General features: G+C 55.5%; 1 protein-coding gene across 1 annotated transcript in view; it reads right to left on the bottom strand.

Annotated features, from left to right (window-relative positions):
• Positions 1-17,345, bottom strand: part of ZMIZ1 (zinc finger MIZ-type containing 1) — a 241,868-nt gene that overhangs the window by 169,495 nt on the left and 55,028 nt on the right. The window contains 1 exon segment of the mRNA XM_027530871.1: positions 2,712-2,801. The gene's annotated coding sequence lies outside the window, so the exon portion shown is untranslated.

Genomic DNA, 17,345 nt, shown 5'->3' with positions numbered 1-17,345 from the left:
TCAGATATAGGATCAGGCAGTGCTTAGAGATTCAGTAGGAAGCTGTTGGGTGTCCTTGCCCTGCAGACAGTTCCTGAGCTGCTGCCTTGAGCCCTGTGTTTTCAGACAAGTGCTCTGGCCAAGGGGGAGGTCTCAGGGGCCCAAGAGACCCAGAGGGGTGGTGGGAGGTTGGGAGAGGTTGGCAAAGGTTCTTAAAAGAAAGTGCAAAGTAGAAGACATCATCAGCTGAGACCAGGGAGTGCCAACCAGGGTGACAGGGAGGGTCCTTGGAACACGAACTTGTTCACAGCTCAGCCAGACACCCCGTGGGCCCTGGTCTCTGTGTGGCCAGGTGTGCAATGGGGAGCTGCTTTGGTCCCCTGCCCCTCTCCGCCGCTCCTCTCCAGATATGGCTCTGTTACTGAGGTCTCTGAGCCTTTGTAATGCTGTTCCCTCTACCTGGAGAGTCCTTTCCCTGATTTGCCAGCAAAACCTTCCTGATCCATGAGGAGCCTGCCCCCTCAGTTCTCCTCCTCCCTCCCCAGCTGCACCTTCTCCATCTCCTTCACGGCCTCCACCCCACCTTCCCTCCCTCTAAGGACTGGATGCCCCATGACTCAGACACAGGCGTCTGATGCGCTCTATCTGCACTCACTCCCAAGATGACCTCATCAGCTTGCAACACCATCTATACATGACAGCTCCCACACTCATATCTCTAGTCGGGACTCTCTCTGCCTCCCAGACTCATATATCCAACTGCCTTCTCAACCTTTCCCCTTGGATGTCTCAAAGGCGTCTCAAACCTAATGGGTCTAAAACACAGCTTCTTGGCCGCCCTCGGCCCTCCCTCCCGTCATCCCCTGCTGAGGAAAACAGCCACCTCTGTTCTTCCAGTGGCTTCCTTCCCAAACCCAAGAGCCTTCCTGGACTGTCCCCTCTTGCCCCGTCTTCCATTTCTAAGCCACCCACAAGCCACCCTGCAAGATCTTTGAAATACAGACTTTGACACTTCCCACTGTTTCCCCTGCAACCCTAGCCCAAGCTACCACCACCTTCCACCTGGATGTGGGCAACAGCTTCTCAGCCATCTCGCTGCCCCACTTTTGTGTGCCTAGGTGAGTGGGCCCCCCAGGACTTCTCTGGTTGCCCCTCCTACCTCTCACTTCCCTTCTTCCACGTGTATCCCTGCCACTTCCTTGAACACGCCAAGCGCGTCCCGGCTCACTCCCTCCTTCCACTCATGTCAGTGTTCAAATGTCACCTTGTCAGAGGCCTTCCTTGATCATCCTTTGTCTAAGAACACTTTATCCATCCTGTAGGCTGTTTCTTCACTCAGCTAATTTCTCTTCCTAAAACTGAGCATCATCTGACATGACATAATCTTGTTTTAAGTATTTATTGTCCATGTCTCCTCATGAGAACGTACACGCCATGAGGAAAGGGAGTTTTGTCAGTCTTATTCCCTGCCAGGTCTCCAAAACATCAAGCAGTTCTCAGCACAGAGACTTTCTCAATAAACAACTGGAGCATTGATAAATGAGCAATGCCACCTCCCCTGGAAAGCACTCCCTGAATGCCTGCCTGCAGAGCCGCTCCTCCCTTCCTCATATAGTCTCAGACACCACAGGGGCCTCGAACACTGAACTTATGGAACTGAGCCTGGCTCTGAGATCATGGATCAGCCTCTATCACAGAGCGAACCATCTCCAGGGCAGGGCTGGAGCTGATCTATCTTCAAAACCCAGCCCTTAGTGCAGGGCTGGCCTGATATGAGTCAGTGTGTGTTTGATGTGTGAATTCATGAGTAAATACATGGTCGGAAGAATGGGTGGATAAAGAGATGAGTGAATGGATGAGTGAATGGAAGGATGACTGGGGTGGGAGGACGATGGGTGGACAGACGGATGGGTGGATGGGTGGGAGGGAGGTTGAGGAGGAGGATGTACAAATGGATGGGTGAGTGGATGGACGATGGGTGGATGAATGGATGGGTCCCACCACGGGCACACAGTGAAGACTGGTGGTTTATTGGGCTCAACAGCCAGACTTCTCTGGCCAGACCTGCAGTTCAGCAGGCGTACAGAGACTGATCTAGCAAGCAGGATAAAGCAGAGTTGCTACAGTGTGGCCAGAGCTTGCTGTGTGACCACAGCAGGCACACCAACTTGCCTGTGCCTTGGTCCCACAGTCTAAAAATGCCGATGGTAATTCTTGCCCAGAGCTGCCAGGGAGATCACTTTGGAGTTTCAAATTCTGCCACAAAGGAGACCACAGCCACACCTCCAGTGAGACACATCTCCAGTCAGGGCTGCCCTAGAAAATCCTTTCTTCTCAAGCCCTGTCTGGCCCTGCAGACCCTGTGATTTTAATACTACACCCCCAAGGGCTGGGACCCTTGGCTCTGCTCCCAGGTTCAAACTGAGCTAGGCTGAGAAGATGGCTTAGCTCCAAATAACAAGGAGGCGCAAGTGATTCACGGAACCCTCAAGAACTGGAATCAGTAGGGGACCCATTTTAGAGATGGACAAACTGAAGCCCAGAACTGTTTTGTACTGAACACACACAAGGCATTAATAGAGAAGCTCTGAAGTCTGGGCAAGAAGGGCTGGGTGAAAAGGCTGATAACTCCTGCCTCACCACCACCCACTGCCCGACCTCACCCCAGGCCAGGTTTTAGGTGAAAGCCGCAGTGCAGCCTGGGCATCAGGGCGTCGGGGGTCTGGTGTTACCTTTCTCGCTCTGGCAGGGGAATGATGGACGGCAGCTCTAATCCTCACACCCCTCACAGCATTGGTCCAACGGGCCTCCTCCTCCTCGTCCTGGGTACACGGGGAGAGAGGACGCATGTGAGCAACAGGGACGCAGGTGGCAGGTCACTCTCCCCAGCTCTGTCCCCATCAGTGGTCTAATCTTGGTGGCCTCTTGGGCCCTGTAAGCGTGCCCCGGGATGCCTGGTTTATCAGAGCTGGCTATCTTCCCCACCCTGTGGTGCTCCAGCCAGCAAGCCAACTCCTCCTGGTGGGAGTCTTAACAAAATGTGAAATCTATGTAAGTTTTGTTTTTTCTGGGCTCGGTGGCTTTATGTTGTTGTCTTTTTCTTCCTGGTAAGAAAGGCAGAGCCAGGGCCTTCCTGTGCGGCCCCAGGCAGGGTGACAGGGAGAAGTTGTCGGGGGGTATTTTTAGCTGGGCCTCTAAGCCCGTGGCGTACTCTGCGCTGTGCCTGGCTTCGGGGAATTATCTCATACGGCTGGCCAGCCGGCAGCCACTTCCAAAGCCACTCTTTGACCCCTGCCTGAATTCTTTCCTCATTATGAATTGTTCACCAGATCCCAACACTTGGGAGTCACCCTGTGTGTGCACCTCCTTGGAAAACCAGCCTACTCCCCCCTCGTCCCCTCCTGCCTGTGGGGGTCCAGTTCTGGAGGAGGTCAAGAACCAGAGTTTAAAGCAGAGAAGAGCCCTGGTGTTCCCCAAACTTCAGTCCTTCTCCTATGTATTTCACGACTCTCTCAGTCCGAGCTGAGTGCTATCTGTATGACAACTTAATTAATACTCACTCATTATTATTATTATTATTTTTAGCTCTAATGAATCTGGCCTTATCCAAAAGGATCATATCTGTGAAATCATTGGTTTGCTAAGCTAGTTATACATTTCTAATATACCTGAATAAGGATATAAGTAATGAACAAAAATAGATGTTCTTTCAAGTACTCATTCTAGAATCGTGTCCCAGGTTGCCAGAGTTACGTAGGCCAAGCTTTGGTAAACTCTAATATTTATCATCCCTCTTCTTGTAAGGGAGGAGAAAGAGGTCAGGGGGAGGGGTGGTTGGTCAAGCAAGCCCAAGAACTGGCTAGCAACAGGGCCAAGGGAGGTAAAGGGGTCAAAATCACAGTATGCTGGAAGCTCTTGGTACTGTTCTTCCCAGAACCAGGCATGACCATTCCCTCCAGTGAATTTTGCTGTGAGAATTTAGCTGGGTGGACACAAGGCCTGATGAGGAACTTGGTCTCAGGATGGGATGTTCCCACTGGGGGCTGCAGGCTGTGCAGAGCCCCAGGGTCCGAGCATCCTCTGTGCCTTTACCCAGGATCCTCTGAGGCTCTGATTTACCTCTGCCCTCTTCCATTGGGCTCCCTCAGAGCTGGGGTTGGTCAGTAGGGGCTAGATGCTTAATCTCCTCTCCAGTTAGATACGGAAGCACAGAGCGTACCCCCAAGCCCCGCTGCCTGATCTCTTGCTCCTTGGCTCCTGTGTGCTCTTGGGTGGCCCCTGACACTCTCTGGGCCTGGGTTTCCCCGTGTTCGTCCTGAGGGGTAGATCCTGGTGATCCCAGAGGCCCTGCCATGCAGCTCTGGGGTTTCACTGAACTTCTCCATCCCCTCCAGCTCTGCCCACAGGTTACAGACCCCTGGCTGCCCCCCATCCACCCCCCGGTGCCCCAGCTGTCCGCCCCTCCCACCCAGAACAGGATGTGGGTGTCAGGAGGTGAAGGAGAGTGTGGGGTCGGGGTGGGGAGTGGCCTCAGGACTCGACTTCCTGAAGCCTGATCGGTTTACCACAGTCAGTTGGGCCCAGGACCGCACAGCTGTGAGTTATAAATGTCCCTGTCAGAGCCTGGGCTGAGAGGCCCCGCTGCTGGCAGAGGCACCAAGGCCCAAGGCACCCACTGCTCTGGGGGCCTCCCCAGGCAAGGGTCCATTCTCCAGGAGGCGCCCCCACTCCCCACAAGTGTCCAGCACTCCTGACCTCTGGGCTCTCTCAACTCCCCCGAGACGCCTCACGCAACAGGGTCTAATCGTGCCCACTCTCTACCCCTCCAGGTGCAAAGCTTGTGGTTCCAGCTACCTCGAGAGCTCTCAAAGGGCAGGGGCCATCCTGAGTCCCCACCTACCTGACACGAAACCCAGGGATTGGCGCACAGCCAGCCCCACCGGTGACAGCCTCTGGGGCAACTGTTCCTGCTCAGCAACCTGCTTCCCACGGCCCCAGCCACCCCCTGTGCCTGCCCACCCAGCCCACCCAGGGTGGAGGGGGCGGAGGTGGGGGGCAGGGCTTCAGCCTGCAGTGCAGGGCACTCAGACCCACTTGGCCCCTGGACTCTGCACATCCAGGGTCTCCGTCAAGAGAGGGTCCCATTCTCCCTGCCTGCCCTCTCTGGGGCTCCCTTGACCTGGAATGCAGGGTAGAGACTGCAGTCTGGGGTGCATACACAGCTGTACAGGGTACAAAGTTAGGTTCCTCCAGCCCCAAAGCTTCAGCCCTCCTCCTGAGGTGGCCAGGTCCCAGAAATACAATCAAGGGAACAGGAATCAGCAGGGGACGGTCCAGGTTTGCAGGACCTGAAGCTTACACTATTTTGGAGGTCCTCTTTAGAAATACATGTCCAGTTACATTTTTTTCTTTTCTCCTTTTTTATTTTGCCAAGGGATGTTAGTTCCTCGACCAGGAACTGAACCTGGGCCCCTGGGGAAGTAAAAGCACAGAGTCCCACCACTGGACTGCCAGGGAATTCCTGACACATACACATTTGGAATGAGAAAAGAAGTAACAAATTCCTAGAACCTTAGGAAGTCAGGCCCCTTTAAACAATTCACCAGAAATGCTTACACAGAAATGCTGTGATGGCAACCTCCTGCCCCTTCCCAGCCGCCAGCAAAACCCCACCTTCATCCAGGCGGTACAGGGGTGGGGTCAGGAGGCTGAAGGGCATGAGCTTTCCTCTAAACAACAGTGCTAGAACTGGTGATAATAATAACACCCAGCATTAATGGATCTTATTCGGTGGGTATTCTTCTAAGTCCTTTACGTGAGTTAAGTCCTGTAAGTTCAACACGGCTTATGAGGTAGGTACTATACCTATTTTAACACATGAGGACACAGTCACAGAAAGGTTTAAGGAAGCAGCCCAAGGGCACACAGCTAGGATATGAATCCAGACAGCCTGGTGTTGGGGCTCTTATGAGCCCTCAACCATTCCTCTTTGCAACTGCTCTGGAGGGTCCAGGGGTTTCCTCTTCCCTCGGCGGCTCCAACAGCAGCAGTGACCACAGGGCTGACAGTTAAGCCTCCATCTGATTAAGCCATTCATTCATTCCAGGCAAATGCTTACACCCAGCACCAAGAGGCTGTGAACACAGGCTTCCTGTTTGCCTCGCTTGGCCCCGGGGAATTCTGGGGTCCTCTCTATGGGTAGAAGTGGGCACCCAACTTGACCCTCTGCAACCCGAGGGTAGGAAGAAATGCGTTGGCCTCAAAGAGACTCCAGCAGAGGTGAGAGGGGTGGGGTCTGCTGGAGAGCACTCTGCAAGCTGTCCCACTTCCTCATTTACAGATAAGAAAAAAGGTGGCTTGGAGCGGAATGACTTTCCGAGGGTCACCCAGCAAGTGGGGAACCCCCTGTGAGGCTAGGGCTAGTCTGGAGGGGCAGGCCAGGTGGCCTGAAGCCTGGGGTGGCACAGGCGCTGGTGGGGACAGGCTGGCCAGGGCCGGAGGGGGAGGAGGCCCCTGCCTTTTGGCCTCTTGGAAGCAGTGCCTTTGTTCTCTCTTTGTTTTCCATCTGCCTGCGCCCCCACCGCCTTCCAGGCTTCCCCTGATTGTGCGCAGGGCGATAAAAGGGCAGATGAGCGGGAGATCTCTGGCAGCAGCGGGTCACCTCACACAGACATGGTGGCGGCGGGTAGGAGGCAGAGGGGCCCCCCACCCCTGGCCCACAGGCCAGGGCTCGGGCTCACCACCAGCTGCACAGAGCGCTCCTCTGAGGAGTTTTGCACATGGCTCTCAGAATCCCTTTGGCAACCCTGGGAGGAAGGCACGGTGACCTCACGATCTACAGAGGAGGAGCATGAGGCTGCAGAAAGCTGCGGTCAGGACCGGAACCCTCACCTCGGGGATTTCCAACGGGCCACGCTGACCCTGGCCCTGACCTGGTCAAAGCTGTTCTCCCTTGCCATCTAGAACCAGCCATTTTCAGACTTTCAGGATCGAGGAAGACAGAGTAGAGGGTCAGGCAGGCTCTCGCCCATGAATGCAGGGAAGCCGGGCTGGCCAGGGAGCCCAAGAAGTCACACGCTCTACTTCCTGGCCACTCTGAGGCAGAAACAGAGTCCCGGATAAAGCGCCTCTGAGGGCACAGCTTTCCTCTGCTGGGGGCTAACTCCACTAGCCTCCGGGCTGGGAGAAGGGCATGACGCAGGGGCACTGTCGGCCCAGCCATGGGATGAGGCAGCGGTGGCCTGCAGGCCAGGGACTGGCCAACCCTGCCCTCGAGTCCTTGCTGCTGACCCGGGACTCGCCACCCGGTCCCTGGTCTGTGTTCTCAGACCCTCTGCCAGTGTGTTCCCAACTTTAGTTTCTAGAAATTTTAAACCAGGTCAGGTTTCACCTAAATCATTTACATATTGCTCTCTAAATCACTTTGAACCAATCGCATTCTTTTTATTTAAACTCACCTAAAGCAATATTGTCTGTGAAATCACAAGTTTGATGTATTAATTCTATTTGTTCCTAATTCACACTGAGATAAACGCGTAATGTTGAGATGTGAGATTCAGACCCTCACACAGGTCCTAGCAGCCCACGGTGTGTAAGGCCCGGACTGGGAGACGAGACGAGCCTCAGGAAGTGATGTCAGGAGGATCCGAGCCCTGGCTGGGTGCGAAAGTGCGAGCAGGCAGAGGTTTACAGAAGGGCAATTGAGGGTCTGGCTTGGGTTACGGGCTCAGACCAGACTATGTCTTTCTTCCATCTGGGCTGGAGTTTGGTCCAGATGTTGTTCCAGTTGCAAACAGAGGCTGCAAATTCCCCCAGACAACACCTCTACACAGAGGGAGCACTGGAGGGGGTGCCCAAATGCCTGGTTTCATCTCTGTTACTGGACCCAGTAACAGAGTCCTGGGTTAGGGAGTCACTTAGGGATGCTAGACCTGTCCGAGCCTCAGTGTCTCCATCTGTGCAGAAACAGTGGATGAGTCAATGGTTCCTCCCAGCTCCATGGGTCAGACTGCAGCCCCCTTGAGCCCTGGTGACATGTGGTGATCCAGAGGATCCCTGGGCCTCAGATCGACCCTCTAAACATGCATTCAGACCTCCCTGGGCCTTTTCCTCCCACACCTGATCAGGGGCCTCGAGTGGCATCTGGGGTTCAAAGGGGAGACAGGGCAAGCCTGTGTGACAGCTATAAAATTAGATAATCAGCTAATCACCAGCGAATTAGCATCCCATCTTTACATAGAACAAATATAGTATTTACGTAAAAGTTGTTAGGAGTTTCTCTCTTTTTAATTAGCAGAAATAAATGCAAAATGAATGGTAATTAGGCAGCTGATGGATTCGGTAGTACAATTATGCTTGCAGCAGTGCCCTAGTCCTTAAACGCTGCCTGCTCTGAGGAATCAGAGGAGCCTATTTATATAGTTTATTTATAAAACAAAGTTAGCAGGAACAGAGGGGCAAGGCCTGGGTACTGCTGGGGGAGGGTCTTGGCTGCAGGGACGGGGCCCTGGGAGGAGAGGGGAGCTTCTGTGCCCAAGGAATGGGTGGTGGTGGTTCTTAGGACTGGGCTGTCCAAGTGCACCACCAAGGCCCCCACATGTCTATTTCAGGCCCCACATGTGTCACTGGGAATGGCCTCCCTGGCAGGAAGCAAGCTAGAGTGTTGTGGAGGGGCTGGGAGCAGCTGTTCTGTGCACTCCTGTCTGTCTCTTTCTTCGGCCCCTACTTCTCTCTTTTTTGCTGGCCCAATTCCTTCATTGCTGCACCTTGAGGCATATTCTTCTACAATGTTCTCCCTTTCCCCCAGAAACTCAAGGGGAAGCGGGTCTCAGAATAACGCAACCAAACACAGTAGCACTGAGTTCCGGACCAATGGAGCACCTGGTGGGAGACAGAGGCAGCAGAGTCTTGAGAGGAGGCAGCCCAGAGGAAGAGACCAGCATTGGGTTTTGAAGGATGCGTAGGAGTTTCCAGAGAAGTTGGGAAGTAGCAAAAGGACCTGCATGTGCAAAGGCAGGGAGGTAAGAAATAGCCTCCTGTGGGTGTAGTAAAGGGGTTTCCCTGGTGGCTTGCCAAGCTGGAGACGTGGGTTTGATCTCGGGGTCAGGAAGATTCCCCCTGGAGAAGAAAATGGCAACTCACTCCAGTACTCTTGCCTGGGAAATCCCATGGCCAGAGAAACCTGGCAGGCTACAGTCCACGGGGTTAACAAAGAGTCAGACACAACTGAGCGCCTGAGTACGCACACGCCGTAGTGAAGAGTCCACCAGGGCTGTGGAGGCTGGGGAAGGAAGTGGGGCCTCATTTTGATGAGTCTTGGATGCCAGGCTAAGGGTTTGGACTTAATCCTAGAAGCCGTGGGAAGGTCTGAATCCAGGGAGTTGGGCAGCCCCTTCCCACTCACAGTTCTTTTCTGAGCTTCCCCTCCCCCACCCGGGAGCCAGGGGGAGGGCCAGGTCGACAGGCCATTAGAGGCAGCTGGCCCAGCTCAGCAGAGTGAGCACGGAGCAGGAGGCTAACCTGATTAGGAGGGACAGGAGGTTTGTCTGCAGGGAGGGAGGAGGGGAGGGTGACTGGGTCTGAGGGCCAAGGAAGGCGGGGGTCTCCTGAGTGAGGGGTCTGTCTTCCCTGCAACGGAGCCTCTGCCCTGCCCCCAACCCTGCCGGCTGGGGGGAGGTGCACCAGCACTGCAAGAGGGGCCTTGCCCCCATCCCCAGCTCAAACCCCAGCCCCTCCACCGCCTTGTGCTGTGACCTTGACACAGCCCTCCCAACTCCAGGCCACATTCTTGTCTAAAACAAAGGCTTGAATTAGACTCCGGGAGAAGCAGTAGGCAATCCAGCTCACAGCCCCATCCAGGATAGTTTTAGGGGTAACTTTGAGGGTTTTCTGCCTGCAATGTAGGAGACCTGGGTTTGATCCCTAGGTTGAGAAGATCCCCTGGAGAAGGAAAAGGCTACCCACTCCAGTAGTCTGGTCGCAAAGAGTCAGTCACGACTCCTAGGGGTCGGTGAGGGGTTTCAGGGAGGCATGCACTCCAGTGTACCCCAGTTCCTCTGCGCCCAACTCAGGCTCCTGTGGCGGCTGAACCTCCCTCTCCAGGGACTGCCCGTCAAGCAGGATGCCCAGCTCAGAGGTGGGAAGAATCATTCGTGTCCACCCAAGCCCTGGCAGCCCTCCTAAACTCAAACAAAGTCAGTGATCTGAAGGGGCAGTCTGACCCTGACACTGGAGGTTGGGGAGGATTTCACAAAGGGAAGTTTCTAGCTCCCTGGTGGGGACAGCTCCCTCACCTCCGAGTGAGTGAGTGAGTGAGTGCTCAGTCACTCAGTCATGTCGGACTCATCGCAACACCATGGACTGTAGCCTGCCAGGCTCCTCTGTCCATGGGATTTTCCAGGCAAGAATGCTGGAGTAGGTTGCCATTTCCTTCTCCCCCTCACCTCTGAACCACCCCTTTAAAACACAGCAGTTCCATGGAGGTCTGGAAACCTGAGCTCCGCCTGAGCCGGTATCTGCTGCCACTCAGGACTGTGCTCTGAACTTGTAAGGGAAGACAGAGATCACACCGCACGGCCTCTCTGCTCTGTAAGTTGCGCTCCTGCCTTCGGCCAAAATCAATACAGTTCTCCACTATGATTGCTTCACCATCATGAGGGGCCAGGCCCCTTGTGATGACATCCCCACCCCGGCACTGGCGGAGGATACTGAGGGTCCCGCTTTATCACCCAGCCTCAGCCCCACGTGAAGAAGTGTGGGGTGGGGGTCGGGTGGCGATGGGGGGCAGTGCGGGCGAGGAGTAGGGGGGCTGCCCAGAGCTGCTCTAAGTGCCTCTCCAAAGACAAGCCCGGTGCTATTCATCAACTGGTTTTCAGGGCTGTGAGAAATCAATGGCATTTGTGCTGCAAACTCATCATTAGGACAGGAAAAACTCTGCAATGGAATTGATTTGTTTAAATATAATAACACGATTTAACAGAGAACCAAGGGGGTGGGGAAAGGACCCAGGCAAACAAAACACAGGGATGGCACAGAGGAACCAGCTCTGAAAACCTTCCAATGCAGTGGCCCAAACCCACCACCCTGTCTCCCTCAAGCCCTGCGCGGGGGAGCCCAGAATGGGCACAAGCAGGGACCTGGTGGGAGGTGGCTCAGGCTTGGTCTCAGATGGGCCCTTCATCAGCATAAGGATGTGCCCAGGGACCTGACTGGTCACTGCTGTGTTGTTCCTGGAGGTGACTTAGGCTCCATGAATGTCTGTTTAACTGAACAAACTTTTTTATCAGGCACCTACTGTGTTTGAGGACCCTGTAAGGGTTGTGGGGTAAACAGAGATTAAATCCTGGGCCCAGCTCTGAAGGACAAGGTCCACAAGGCAGCTATGCAGGTGACAACTGGAGACCAGGGAGGGCTGGGCTTCCTGGGATTTTAGGAAATGTGGGAAAGGAGTGCTGGGGACAAAGGTCAAAGGGGGCACAGTGAGGAGCAGAAGTGGACGGTGCACTCAAATAACCAGGAGGAGAGGGCCCTCATCTCATGGATATGGTACCCCGCTGGCCTGATGATGATGGAGTTGGTGATGATAAAAGGTGACTTTATTGATCCTTAAAACGTTCCAGGGTCCCACAAACATGTGTCATTTCAATGAATCTCACCATCCTGTGGAGAAGCAACTATTATTACCCACATTTCACAAATGACACCACTGAGGCTCTGAGGGAAATAACTGCCTGAGGTCATACAGCTAGTAAGTGATGGAGCTGGGGTCAGACCCCAGAGCTTGTGCCCTAACCACTGTACCTCCTGCCCTCACAGGGGCTTGTCCTTCACATGAGCTGGGGAGCAGATGGCCCCTGGCTTCCAAGATCTGGGACAAGCGATGCACGGAGCAGTTTAAGGTGGGAGTCTGAGGCATGGTGTGGGGGGTCCCTGCACTGGGCTGGGGCCCTAGTCACAGACCTGCTGAAGCTCAACCCTAAAGGAAGGGAGAGGCTGGAACACTGGGTGCAGAGCTGGCCTGGCACTCAGGGTGCCCTGATCCCTTGCACACCTCTTCCAACCTCTCCCAGAGGGTGCGAGTCCTGGGGGAGGGAAAGTCATGGACTGAGTTCCCGAAAGGCATGTCTGAGAGGAAGATGGCCCCCTCCACCCCACCCGGGGCTGGGAGATGCTCATCTGAGGGTGGGGACGGCAATCTCAAGTCCTCAGGGAAGGACCGGCAGCACTGGGCAGCCTCACTGAGCTCAAAAAGAACCTTTATGTCAGTCTCGGAATTCAGACTTTATTCCTGGTGACAGTGGGCAGCCAGGGCGGGCAGGGGCGAACTGGGAAGAGCTCAGTAACTGAGACCAAGGAAGACAGTAAGATCTGAGAGCTAGCAGAGGGTTAGGGGTGCTGAGGGGGGACCCGAATCTGGAGGTGGCTCAGAGAATTTAATCGACCACAGGGGTGAAGAAGAGGGAGGTACCAAGGATGACCCAGGCATCTCCCCCAGCCCTCTGGGGGCTTCGATGCCCAGCTTTGCTGAAGCAGCGGCTGCCTGAGTCAATACGAATTGACCAGGACCCCAAGGAGCCCTGGGCCCCTCCCCCCAGGAAGCCCTGACTTGGGGGAGGGTGCTGCTAGCCGGCAGGCCGACACCAGCCCCACTCTGTCCCACTGCTGACCTTTCTCCTTTGTCAGCACTGCTCTCCATCAATGCACCGGAAGGGCCAGTGCAATCTCTCCCGACTGCCTGGGGCCAGGGCTGGGGGCGGGGGCCCACTGCGTCTTCCCTCTTTTAAGGAAGAGGTTTCTGAAGCCTCTCTGGAAGGCCGGGTGCAGAGGAGCCAAAGCCCTCAGTGCAGATGGGGAGCCTGAGGCCTGAGAGAGGTGGCTCAGGACCCAGCAACCAGCTGCAGGCACAGCCCTGGGCACAGAGAGCCCCTCGGGGGTGACCCACAGCCCCCGAGCTGGCAGAGGGGAGGGTGAAGAGGAGGGGAAGCTGGATGGGGAGGCTGGGTCAGGCCATGGAGGGATGGGCAAGGATATCTGGTGAGAAGAGGGACCAATGAGGTGTGGGAAGGGGGCAGGGGCAGAGCAGGGCTGTGCCCCAAAGTCAGGAAGGGGTCCGGAGGCGGTGATGGGAACAGTTGTGGAGTGGAGAATCAGCGGGACTAGCTCATCAACTGTCCCTGTGGGTGAAAATTAAGAGGTTTCCGGGATGTGAAACTTTGAGTGCTAAGACCTGGCAGTCCCAGGCAAAGCGAAAGGGCTGATCACCCAGCAGGGCTGAACCTGAATTCTGGTTTTCAGCGCTACCACTTCCAGACTGCGAGTGACCTCTCTGGGCCTCAGATTTCTTCCTTTGGAATGTAGAGATTATAGGAGTACCTTGTGTAGGGCTGTCACGGAGATTAAGTTAAATAATGACTGTTAAGTGCTTAGCCTCTGACATAGCCTCTGATACTAATCATTCAACCAAGGGTGGGGGCTGCTCTTATTACCGTGGATGGTTACGACTAACGTGAACACGGGCCCAGGGCTCCCCCCGTGCCAGGCCCTGTCCTAAGCACCACACCAACACTCCTGGTTTAATCTCACAGTGTTGATGGCAGAGGAGCCATTATTATCCCATTTTCAGAGGACACTGAGGCGTGGAGGGGCTAAGCCACCAGCCCAGGTTCTCATAGCAGGTGAGAAGAGAGCCCAGAAAACCACTTCCATTTCCATGGGGCTCACCCCACAGCCAGGGACACGTAGGCCAATGTCAACACATCTGATCACACTGACCAAGGGCAAGAACTGGACAAAATACACAGGTGGGATGGCTGTGGCAGGGCACTCAGAATGTGCACAGGAATGGGCAGGACAGCCCTGTTTTTGAGGGGTACCAGTCCCTAGTTCTCAGCCTGGGTCTTTTAAGACCTTCCTCTTCCAGTCTACATACATCAACCAAATGTATGAGGCTTCCAGGGCTGACTTACAGAGCAAGAGAAAGGAAACCTCCCAGAAGTGCTCAGGCCTCCTCCTGGCCTGGGGCAGGCAGGGCGGGGTGGGGCCGGGGGTCAGAAGGGAGCAGCTCTCTTGACCTGACACCTTCTCTGTGTTACCTCATTTCATTCCTGCAACGACACTATAAAGTCAGTCACAATGCCCACTTCAGAGATGAGAGCACAGAGGCTCAGAAATGCGCTAAGGTTTCACAGCTGGATTTAAACATGTCCAGCCCTCCAGTCTGGGCTCCTCTTGCCTGCAGGATGGACATGGAGCATGAAGGTAAGAAGCCGCACCTTGGACCACTGTGTTGGACATGGCACAGGTCTCAAGGTGAGCACTGGATAATCCAGAGGAGGAGGGGCACCGGCATAAACTCCAGCAGCTCAAGGAAGGAGCTTAAGCATCCAGGGCTGGAGTGGCCAGCCTGGCAGGATACTGCACCGAGGGAGAAAACGGGGTGGGTGCTAGGGTCTGGGCAAGGGCCCATCACCCCAATACTGGGGGGTAGGGAGGCCCTGCAGAGAGCTCTCTTCAGTTTCAGGAGCAATGCCATCCCTGCTCAGACCCCTAGGAAGTCCTCAGCACGAGAAACTGTACTCTCGCGAAGCAATTAGCTTCCAGCACCCAGGAGAAAGGTCGCCGAGGCAGGCAGGCAGGCGATAGCTGGGCAGGGGCCCTGGGAAGCTGGACCCGGTTATTTTTAGCATCTTGATTCGAGAGGGATGAGGCCTGCCTCCCTACCAGGTAAATGTCAGCGCCACTGGCGGATCCGCCAATTAGAGTAACTGGAACCAAGGAGGAGAGACTGACTCGGGGCCTCTCCCTTGAGCTCCTCGCCCCCCAGAAGCTCTCCTCCTCCACTCCCTCTTCCTGACCCTGGCCCATTTGCATGTAAGCCTGAGCAGAAAACCCTGGCTCCATCCCAAAAGGAGTCTGACTACCACCTGGAATTCAAGGTGAGTCCTGCCTTGGCCCCATGACCCTGGCCAAGTCTCATGCCTTCTCTTCTCTGATTCTAATTCCCCCCTGGAAAATGGGCCCCTGAGAAGCCCACCTACTATTTTGAGGGTACAGGAGCCAGGGGTCATGGAGAAGCTTTGCTATGAGGCCAGCTCGCCCTTCCTGGTGTGGATGGGCTGTTGTATTATTCCGGGAAATGAATTCAAGGCTTCCTGAGTGGGACCCCGGACCAGCCCCAAGCTGATGAAGCTTGAGCAGCTGCTGTGCAAAGTACTGGGGGGATGTGTGAAATCTTGGGTACCAATAGGCCAAGGGCCCCTAGGTGCTGCTCTGCTGATAGGCAGGGTGAGAGGGAGGATGCTGTGGGTCGTGAACACAACCTGGGCTGAGCCCTTGGCTATGGGGAGGGGCTGCACCCAAGGGGGCATCCTGCACCCACAGCTCCTGCAGCAGCCCACAGGCACATATAGCTCAGAGGGCAGCCCCTTCTCCGTCAGGCTCCGAGCCAGACCAACGTCTAGGGCAGGGTCATCTACTCCCACCTTGCCCCACACACCTTCCCTAGAAGGAAAGAGGAAACTGGTCACAGGAAGGAGAGGAAGCCCATTGCTCAGCCCACCTCCCCCTCAGACTCTCAGCTTCGTAGTCTACTCTGGGAGTTGGATTTTTAGCAAGCAGGAGAGTTCCCTAAGGGCTGAGTCCCCTATCCTCCCTGGCTGGGGAAAACTTCTGGCAAAGCCTGGGTCCCCTGGAATCCTTGGCCAGTTGCCCAGCTCCCGGGGGAAGCCTAGGACCCTGGCACTTGCTCACACCCTCCCCAAAGGTAGGCTCTTCCACTGCGGCCCTGGCCTGCTGTGGCCTGCCTGGAACTCCGAGGAGATCTGAGGCAAACAGGCACAGAAACGGAGAAGGGAATCTCTCAGGGATGTTTAACAAGTTAGAAACAAGTACAAACTTCCTCCTTCTTCTGCCATCTGGCCTGTAGGGGGCATCTCCAACCTTATTTCCTTCACTGCCCACTCTTGGCACGACTGATCTGTCCCCAGAGTGCCTGCCTCAAAGCCTTGACCCAGCTGATCCCTGTGTTTGGAATGCTTTCAGATCACAATAATGTCCATTCTTCAGGAACCAGCTAGAACTCCACCTCCTCCAAGAAGCCCTCCCTGACTTGGAACCCTTCTTGGGGACCCTGAGAACTCATCCTAGCAACTACAGATCCAAAAGCCTCCTGCAGACTGGTCTCTGGGCACCCTGCTGTGGCTCGGCGAAGGGGGCTGACAGGGGACACGGGTGGCCTCAGGTTTCCAGAGTCCACTTTCCTTCCGCACCCCTTGCATCCTGTCAGCTTTCTGATCAGAGCCTGACTCTGGAGCATTCTCTCTGCCTTGGCCTCCGGGCCTACAACCTCCAGACCCCACTGGGCTCTCAGCGTAAACAGAAGCGAGGAGAATAATAAGGGTCGCAGGCCTTAGCAGGAGCTGGTGATTACAGGAGGCGGAATACAAACAAGGCCTTCACAGAGCCAGGTCTGAGGGCGCCCTGCTCTGCTCTCCACATCCCCAGAACTTCCCAGGGCCCCCACTCTGCACCCCCAGCCCCTCAGGGGTGGGTCCTGCCTTTCTGCAAGCACCACGCCCCACAGATGGGTCACATCAGCTGTAGGACTTGGGCCCTGCTGGCATCCACATCCGCCACACAGTTTAGGGTGGCAGCGAGCTCAGCTGAAAGCCTGCAGTGCCATGTTGGGCTCCTTTGGGGTGCACCCTCCATTCTCTGAGCCTCAGTTTCCCCATCGGTCATGAGGGGGTGGACCAGGTGATTTCCTAAGGCCATTCCTCCCCCACGCGACGGAGATGCTATGATTCAAGTAAAGAGGCCACCTTCACAGCTCCACCCAGTGTCTGCTCCCTGCCCGCAAGGTCACGGAGCCTTTGGACCGGGGACATGGGGCATGGGTGTGGCTGCCCTCACCCTGAGTATGTGGCTCCCGGACCAGAGGAAAACAAACTCTAGGGCTCAGAGAGGGGTGGTGAGCAAACACCACAGGGAGGGAAAAGCACCCGCTGTGAGTAACACCCAAGGAATCCTTCCTGGTGTAGTTCACCAAATCCCTGCTTGTCCTCAGAGAGCCCTGCTGGTGGCCGAGGCCAGTGGTCCCTGGGGTACAAGGGCAGCCCCACACACCACAGACAAAGCAAGGCTCCCACCAGACTCTGGGAGAACCAGGGGACCATCCTTTCACCCCCTAAAAGGATGCCTCCTGTCTAGGCTGGCAGCCTCCTGCAACTGCTGTGATGATGCTGTGTGACTCTGGGTTGGGCTCTGGGTCTCTCTGTGTCTACCATGTCATTGGACAGGTTTTTTCATGGCTCCCTTCCAGCCCCACCTCTGGGCTAACGTCAGGCCTGTATCAGGAAGGGATGCAGACT

Source organism: Bos indicus x Bos taurus, chromosome 28 (genome assembly GCF_003369695.1).
Source record: "Bos indicus x Bos taurus breed Angus x Brahman F1 hybrid chromosome 28, Bos_hybrid_MaternalHap_v2.0, whole genome shotgun sequence".
Lineage (NCBI taxonomy): Eukaryota > Metazoa > Chordata > Mammalia > Artiodactyla > Bovidae > Bos > Bos indicus x Bos taurus.
Note: the sequence above shows the minus strand (reverse complement) of the source record. Positions and strands in the feature narration are given on the sequence as shown.